Consider the following 9016-nt stretch of genomic DNA (forward strand, 5'->3'; position numbering starts at 1 on the left):
ATCACAATCCATACACACATCAATTGTGTAAAGCACATTTGTACATCATTCTCAAAACATTTTTTCTCCACTTAAACTCCCGGCATTAGGTCCTCATTTTTCCCCTCCCTCATGAGCCCTTGATAGTTTATAAATTGTTATTTTGTCATATCTTGCCCTCACAAAATAAAAAGAGGGAATGGTAGAACATATTTCCAAATTGACAGAAAATCAAGTAGATTATAAAAATGTGTTTTAGGACAGAGCAGTATACACTAAGAGGGGGCTTGGTGAAGACGGATGAGGAAAGGGGAAGACACTGGAAGGAGTGCAAGAGTTAAAGACCAGAGAGATAAATGCTATTACATGTACAATCCTCTAATAACACTGATGCATGGATAGATGTGGGCTGAGTGATTGGGGTGGGGGAGAAGTTATTTGTACATGGGTATACAGCTTTGATGCAACTATTTCCATGGTTGTGGTAGAGCATACAGAGGAAAAGTATAAACATTTCTAGGAAAAAAATCAGTCACTTTGGAGGAATGGGTCACTGGGCTTAGGGACTCAGAACCACAATCTTGGGGAAAACAAGGACAATTGGCATATTATAGCCCAATCTACATTGTATTTTGTGAGTAGTGGCTAGGTTCTTAAAAGTGGTCATCTAAGGTACAACTATTGGTCTCTACCTGTCCAGAAGAAAGAAGAATCATGAAAACTGAAGACATAAGATATAAAACAATTAGTCCCATGGACTAATGGGCCATGGGAACATCATTCGCTATGACCTAAAACCCACTGGCTACCACTACTGTGGTTATATAATTTCATGTCAACTTGATAAATAAATGTAGGGATGGAGTTTAGCCTGTCAATCAGGTCACAGCCAGATGATGCTTCCTGTGGGCATGGCCTTCTCATGAGGATTCTGGGAACTTCCTCTCTGCCTCTGCTTTTATTTTCCTGTTGACAAGTCATGTGGAGCCACACTGAGACCTTCAACAGCCTCTCCCTCTTCTTCATTTTATTTTTTGAAAAAAAAATCATTTTATTGGGGTTCTTACAACTCATCACAATCCATATATACATCCATTGTGTCAAGCACATTTGTATATTTGTTGCTATTACCATTCTCAAAACATTTGCTTTCCATTTGAGCCCTTGGTATCAGCTCCTCATTTTTTTCGTCTCCCTCCCCCCCATGAACTCTTGATAATTTATAAATTATTATTATTTTGTCATATCTTACACTGTCCAACGTCTCCCTTCACCCACTTTTCTGTTGTCCATCATCTGGGGAGGAGGATATGTGTCGATCCTTGTCATTGATTCCCCCTTTCAACCCCATTTTCCGTCAACCCTCCCAGTATCACCACTCTTCCCACTGGTCCTGAAGGGATCATCTGTTCTGGATTCCCTGTATTTCCAGTTCCCAGCTGTACCCTTCTACATTCTCTGGTCTAGCCAGATTTGTAAGGTAGAATTGGGATCATGATAGTGGTATGGGGAGGAAGCATTTAAGAACTAGAGGAGAGTTGTATGTTTCATCATTGCTACACTGCACCCTGACTGGCTCATCAACTCCCTGTGACCCTTCTGTAAGGGGATGTCCAGTTGCCTATAGATGGGCTTTGGGTCCCCACTGCACTACCTCTCATTCACAATAATATAATTTTTTGTTCTTTGATGCCCGATACCTGATTCCTTTGACACCTCATGATCACACAGGCTGGTGTGCTTCTTCCAAGTGGGATTTGTTACTTCTGAGCTAGATGTCCACTTGTTTACCTTCAACCCTTTAAGACCCCAGATGCTATATCTTTGGATAGCTGGGCACCATCAGCTTTCTTCACCACATTTGCGTATGCCCACATTTGTTTTTAGTGATCATGTTGGGAAGGTGAGCATCATGGAATGCCAGTTTAATAGAACAAAGTGTTCATGCAATGAGGGAGTACTTGAGTGGAGGCCCAATGTCCATCTGCTACCTTAATACTAAACTTATAAATATGTGCTCATACATCTATATCACCATCATCATATATAAATATATTTGTATATGTACATGCCTGTATTTAGATCTCTATAAATGTCCTTTGCCTCCTAGCTCTTTCCTCTATTTCCTTTGACTTTGCTCTTGTCCCACTATAATGCTCAGCCTTCATTTGGGTTTAAGTAATTTCTCTCAATTACATTGCCCTCGCTGAATCCCTACCAGATCTCTCACCCCCTCCTTGCCACTAATTTTGGATCACTTGTTGCTCCCTTGTCCCTGGGTTGGTGAACACCCCCCTCATTTCCCACACGTCCCCCTCTCCCATGTTCCCCCGGAACCATCTGTCCCATTGTTTTCTCCTCCAGATTGTTTTCCCCATTTATCTTATCTAGATAGACCCTGCAGAGCTAATACTGTTTCCCTGAAAGTAATACCTACTTATAGTTTTGCCTCTCGCTGAAATATAAGGCATCCCCCCCAAAATAAGACCTCCCCCAAAATAAGGCCTCCTGAATCAACCGTAACTCTGGACTCTGGACTGTAGTAGCAGGCACTGCCATGCAGCTCACTGTTAGCCACAGCACAGCCGGAGCAGACAGGAATTGTGAGGTTTCTTTTAATAAAACAATAAACAGTAAATGTGTACCATATTCTTCTTCATGGAAAAATAAGACATCACCTGAAAATAAGACCTAGTGCATCTTTGGAAGCAAAAATTAATATAAGACACTGTCTTATTTTCGGGTAAACAGGGTAATATGCACATAAATACAAGACAGAGCAAAACAAAGCAATAAAAGGAAACAAAACAAGGACAACAGCCAAAAAAAACCCCAATTACAAAAAAAAAAAGAGAGAGAGAGAAAGAGAGAAGCCTGTAAATAGTTCAAGGTTTGTTTGGTGACCTTTAGGAGTGTCCGCTGGTTGAGTCTGATGGGGTTGCCATGCCCTGACCCCAAAGTCTAGTTTTGGTATTCCTTTGGGACTTCCTTGTTCTGTTCCCCTTGCTTTTCTGTTGCACACCCTTAGTGTTTTGCCTCGGTGTGGTGGGGTCAGATTGGGCGCAATTCTCACAGTGTCTCCAATGTTGTTCCCTGTAGCGCTATGGGTCAGTGCGGGATGTCATTTCTCATAGTGAGGCTGGCCATATGGTCCTCTCTGTGCATTGACTGCTCTCAGCAGGGCTATTGTCCTCAGGGCTTGGTGGGCCAGGGTGTGCTTCACTCTCTTCCTCCCCCTTCATTTGCTCCCACTTCTGTCTGGGTATGGTAGGTCAGTTCCTTTCCCCCACCAGAAGGTATAGTGTCATACTCTGACGCACACACTAACAGGGTGGGGGTCAGGCTGGTTCTGGTTGCCCTCTTCTTCATTTTCTTGTTGAGGAGTCACACTTGGAAGCTGAAGAAGCGATGTGGAGATCCGTGTAAGCACTGAGATGCTTCTACCACCATTGGATCCACAAGACTTTTCACCCACCAGCCTGTGATCTTCCTGCATTTTGCTTCATTGTACGTGGCTGTGTTAGTCTGAAGAAGGATTGATGGACTAGTTTTGGACTTTGGGGCTATTATCAGACTTATGAAATTGATCTGGACTGGGCAGGGATGTTTTCTTAATATACAATTACTCTTTGATATACTCTTCCTTATACATATATGAGTGTCCCTGGATTTGTTTCTTTTATCAACTGATCTAATACAACTACCAGCCAGTCTGAAAGGAATTGAATTGGAAGGTTGTGTATAGAGTGGGAAAAAGTTGTGGGAAAAACTCAAGTCATGAAAGAGATCAGGTTTTCTGATCAGATAGATAACATTATTAATTTATGAATATTAAAATATTTGAGCACTTGTGATCAAAGGGGTATGAATTAGAAAGTGTTCTCCAGAGAAAGAAAACAAGGACACTAATAATTTTGTGTATATTTATATAGATAACATAAGTAATAAACAGATAACTAATCTATAAAGCAGTACAAATGGCTCACTGCAACTCACTTCCATGAGACAGGTAGTACAGTGGCAGTCCCTCAAGTCTTTAGGGCCACAGGGTAGTCCTCTGTGGAGTAATTCAGGCTATCTGGCCATAGGCAGCAAACAGCAAGCAGGTCACCAACAGTCAGCCAGATGACAGGGTCCGACAGTCCCCAGCTCAAGATATGTGCATTCCAGTAGCATGGCGAAGCAGGTCTTGAAGGAACCTCAAGTTACAGCAACACAGTCCACAGGTAGGCTTCCCACAGGTAGTGCAGCTTGCAAATGGAGGCACAGAACAAACAAGGCAGCCGCACACTCATCTGATGATCAAAGAGCAAGAGAGAAAGAGGCTAGGCTTGCAGAGCCATTCATCTCTCCGCCCTTCAACTAATCTCACATGTGTTCATTGGCCATGTTGGCACAGAAAACCTACCAATCGCAGGTAGCATTTGCCCAAGGACAATGTTTGGAATGGTTAAGAGAAAAAGGGAAATGGAGACAGGGAAACTGAAGTTTACCCTGTAGACTTTCTCCCAATTAAAAAAAAAATTCTAGCATCACCTCTTCTTAGTTATATGATGCTAGTCAAGTTAACTTCCTCTGTTTAGCTTAGCTTTGTGTAGATAGCACTCAAAGGAGCCCTGATGGCTTGTGCTTGACTGGTAAACAAAAGGTGTGTGGTTCAAATCAATCAGTTGTTCTTTGGGAGAACAATGAGGCAGTTTTTTTCTGAAAAGATGCGCAGCAAAGGGAATCCTATATACTCGGTTCTACTCTATCCCATGAAATCACTATGAGTCAGAATTGACTAGATGGCAGTGGGCTAGAGAGTCGCTGTCTCATAGAATTGTGATGACTGAGTTGACTGAAAGTGGAACCTAAATCGTGATAATGTGTAGTGAAGAAAGAGACACTTACCTTAGCAGAAAGTTTAAGGCGGCAGCATATGAAGAACAGAACAGCCAGATGAGGAAAGAAATATGTAAGGGACCTGACTGAGCTAGCCAAACCAAAGAGGAGGAGGAAGGGTAGTGACACATGGCCACTATCAATGTCTTTTCATTCTGTAATTGGGGAGTCAATGTAATTAAGAGAGTACCCTGGCACTTTTTATCTTGTTGTGTGCTTGTACTTTTTAATTTTAATTTCTATAGTGTTTTATTTTTAATAATTTTACTGACTTGTAATTAACATATCACTCTAAAGAGTCTAAAGAGGAATTTACAGACTGGTATAGGACATATGGGCTAATATCAGACTTATGAATTTGATCTGGACTGGGCTGGGATATTTTCTGAGGATACAATTGTTCTTTGATATAAAGTTGTCTATTTTAAAATTATTATTAAATACTTTTGTTGGGGGATCTTACATCTCTTATCACAATCCATACATTCATCCATTGTGTCAAGCACATTTGTACATATGCTGCCATCATCATTTTCAAAGCATTTTCTTTCTACTTGAACCCTTGATATCAGCTCCTCATTTTTTACCCTCTCTTCCCTGCCCGCCCTCCCTCATGAACACTTGATAAGTTATAGATTATTATTTTCATATCTTACATCATATTTGTCACCCTTCACCCTCTTTTCTGTTGTTCATCCCCCTGGGAGGGGGTTATATATTGATCCTTGTGATTGATTTCCCCTTTCTCCCCCCACCTTCCCCTTATTTTCCTGGTATCTCTATTCTCATTGTTGGCCCTGTGGGGTTTATCTATCCTGAACTCCCTGTGTTGTGGGCTCTTATCTGTAGCAGTGTGCATGTGCTGGTCTAATCTGATTTGTAAGGTAGAATTTAGGTCATGATACTGGGGGGAAGGAAGCATTAGAGAACTAGAAGCATGCAAGAACTAGAAGTTGTATGCTTCATTGGTGCTATACTGCAACCTGACTGGATCATCTTTTCCTTGTGACCCTTCTTGTAAGGGGATGTCCATGTCCACAGATAGACTTTGGGTCTCCATTCTATGCACCCCCCTCCATTCACATTGGGAATGACTTTGTTCTGGATCTTAGATGTCTGATACCTGATCCCATTGACACTTCATGATGACACAGGCTGGTGGGCTTCTTCCACGTGGGCTTTGTTGCTTCTGAGCTAGATAGCCGCTTATTTATCTTCAAACCTTTAAGACTCCAGATGCTATATATTTTGATAGCTGGGAACCATCAGCTTTCTTTACCACATTTGCTTATGCACCCATTTTGTTTTCAGCAATCATGTTGGGAAGGTGAGCACCACAGAATGCCGGATTGTTAGAACAAAGTGTTCTTGTGTTGAGGGAGTACTTGAGTCAAGGACTAATGTCCATCTCTTAACATAGAGATATGGGTGCATAGATCTACTCTCCTCTCATTATATAAATAAATAATTTATATATGTACATGCCTGTATTTAGACCTCTATAAATATCCTTTGTCTCTAAGTTATTTCCTCTATTTTCTTTTACTTTCCTCTTGTCCCACCATCATGCTTAGTCTTCATTCGGGTTTAATAATTCCTCACTGCTACACTGCTCTTGATTAAGTCCCAGTAGGCATCCTATGCCCTTCTCTCAATTGATTTCAGTTCATTTGTTGTTCCCTTCTCCCTGGGTTGATTACCCGCCCTGCCTGCCTCCCCCAAACCCTTCCTTTCTACCACCTCCCCTTCTTCCATATCCCCCCCACCCATTGGTTCCATTCTTTTCATCCCATTATTTATCCTGCCTATCTTATCTAAATAGGCATGCAGATACATTAGTAAGTGAAAAAAACCAAGCAAAGCCAAATAAAACAACAAAGGAAGTCCAAACAAACAAAACAATAACAACAACCAAATCAAAATAACAGTAACAAAAAGTAAGCCATGAATAAAAATGGAAAAGCCTATAAATAGTTCAAGGTCTGTTTGTTGGCCTTTTTGAGTGTTTTCCAGTCCAGTCTGATGAGGTGCCACACTCTGTCTCCCAAATCTATTTTTGGTATTCCTCAGGAGTTTCATCACTCTGCTCCCCCTGCTACTCTGTTGCATGCCCTCAGTGCCTCACCCAGCATGATAGGGTCGGATCATGCACTGTTCCCGCACTGTGTCTCTAGTTCTGCCCCCTGTAGTGCTATGGTTCAGTGAGAGATGTCATGTCTCAGGGTGGGATCTGCCCTATGGTCCTCACTGTGCATTGTCTGCTCTGCACAGAAATATCATCCTTGGGGCTTAGTGGGCCAGGATGTGTTCCCTTCACTCCCTATCCCTCTTTGGTTCTCCTGTGTACCCTAATTAATCATGCTAAGCGAAGTAAGCCAAGCACAAAAGTAAAAGTACAACATGAGTCCACTGAAGCAAGCTTAAAAAGGGGGGCACAGAGGAAAAGCTACTACATACGTACATGCATCCCTGGGGTCAGATCCAGGTACTATGGCAGGGACCAAACCCAATCTATGGATACATATGGCAGCCAACTAAATAGGTGGGAGAATGAAAGAGAAAAAAAAAGACATGGGTAGTTGGGGAGCAGGGCACTAACCCACCCAATGGAAGGGCATGGTTTATATCTCCACAAGAGAGGGAGAGAAGATCAGGCTTCAACCGGATGCACCAAGAAGTGAATACAACACACAGGCATGTACCAGGGAACCAATAGAGAGTTCTGCGGGGCTGGCCCCAAACCCCAATCCCAACTTTGTGGGAGCCCCCCAGTCCCCCCCCAGAGGAATGCACTTCAGAGGACAGCACTGAAGCTACAGCTAGGGGAGAGGGGCACGTCTGATTAAAACTGTTTCTTATACACATATGAGTGTCTATGAATTTGTTTCTCTAGTCAATCTGGACTAACACAATTACTTATACTATTTTCATCTTACATACTTTGACTTACATACTTTGGGTATAGTGTCAGAAGAGACCAGTCCCTAGAGAAGGACATCATGTTGGGTAAAGCAGAGGATTGACCAAAAAAGGAAGACCTTCAATGAGATGTACTAATAGTGGCTGCATCAAAGAGCTCAGGAAAGGAATAATAATGAGGATGGCGCAGGACCGTGCAGTGTTTCTTTCTGTTGTGCATAGGGTTGCTATAGATTAGAGTCAACTCAACAGCACCTAACAACAATATATTATTTTACACTCTCAAAGTTTATATAAAAGTATATTTGTAATGTTAACACACATAGCTTGAATTCTATACTTAAATGACCCAGGCTTATCAACAGCAGCTCATTGATCACAGTTCTGTATACCTTATGTTATTTTTATTTCTTGGTTGTTTGGCATTCACCTGATTTAGGTATTTTAGATGCTGTACTTTTGCATTGTAGTTTAATAACTGCATACACAAGCTAGGCTGATAGGTTTTTCATGATGACATTTCTCCATTTGGTACTGATGTCTATTATCACTAATGAGAAATCTGCTATCAGGCTAATTGTACTTTTTAAAGATAATTTATTTTTCTTCATTGTACTCAGTGTGCTCCCTAAATAAAAACAGTGTCTCCTTGAATTAGTTTAAATTTTTAATTACTTATTATTCTTCCTCCATAGTAATTCTGGGGTTATCTTTAGATGAAAGCTGGAGTCTCCAAACTTAATATGTATGTTTTCTCAATAATGTTTATTAAAATAATAGTAATAAAGACAACTATTGGTGTTTCTGTGCTATTTCCCCAAAGGATTGGTTATTTCTCTCATCTACTTCACTAATTCTTCAACCTAAACCAGGTCCCATGTGCAGTAGATGGCATTCTGAGAATGATGCTCAGTGGCGCTACACCTTATACAATCTCCTCCCTCTGAGAATGGCTACAATCTGTGAATATAATGACACAGCACACTCTGTTTATGTTATGTGCTATGTAAAGAGGGATGATCTGCGTCCGTCCACATTAACTATCAAAACAAACCAGTCATGATGATTAGAGACCCTACGGGGCGGAGTAAAACTATTCTTTTTTTTTTTTTAATCATTTTATTAGGAGCTCATACAACTCTTGTCACAATCCATACACACATCAATTGTGTAAAGCTCATTTGTACATTCATTGCCCTCATCATTCTCAAAACATTTTCTCTCCACTTAAACC

Source organism: Echinops telfairi, unplaced genomic scaffold, assembly GCF_000313985.2.
Source record: "Echinops telfairi isolate 266 unplaced genomic scaffold, ASM31398v2 ScPeMD7_3509;HRSCAF=4178, whole genome shotgun sequence".
NCBI classification, from domain to species: domain Eukaryota; kingdom Metazoa; phylum Chordata; class Mammalia; order Afrosoricida; family Tenrecidae; genus Echinops; species Echinops telfairi.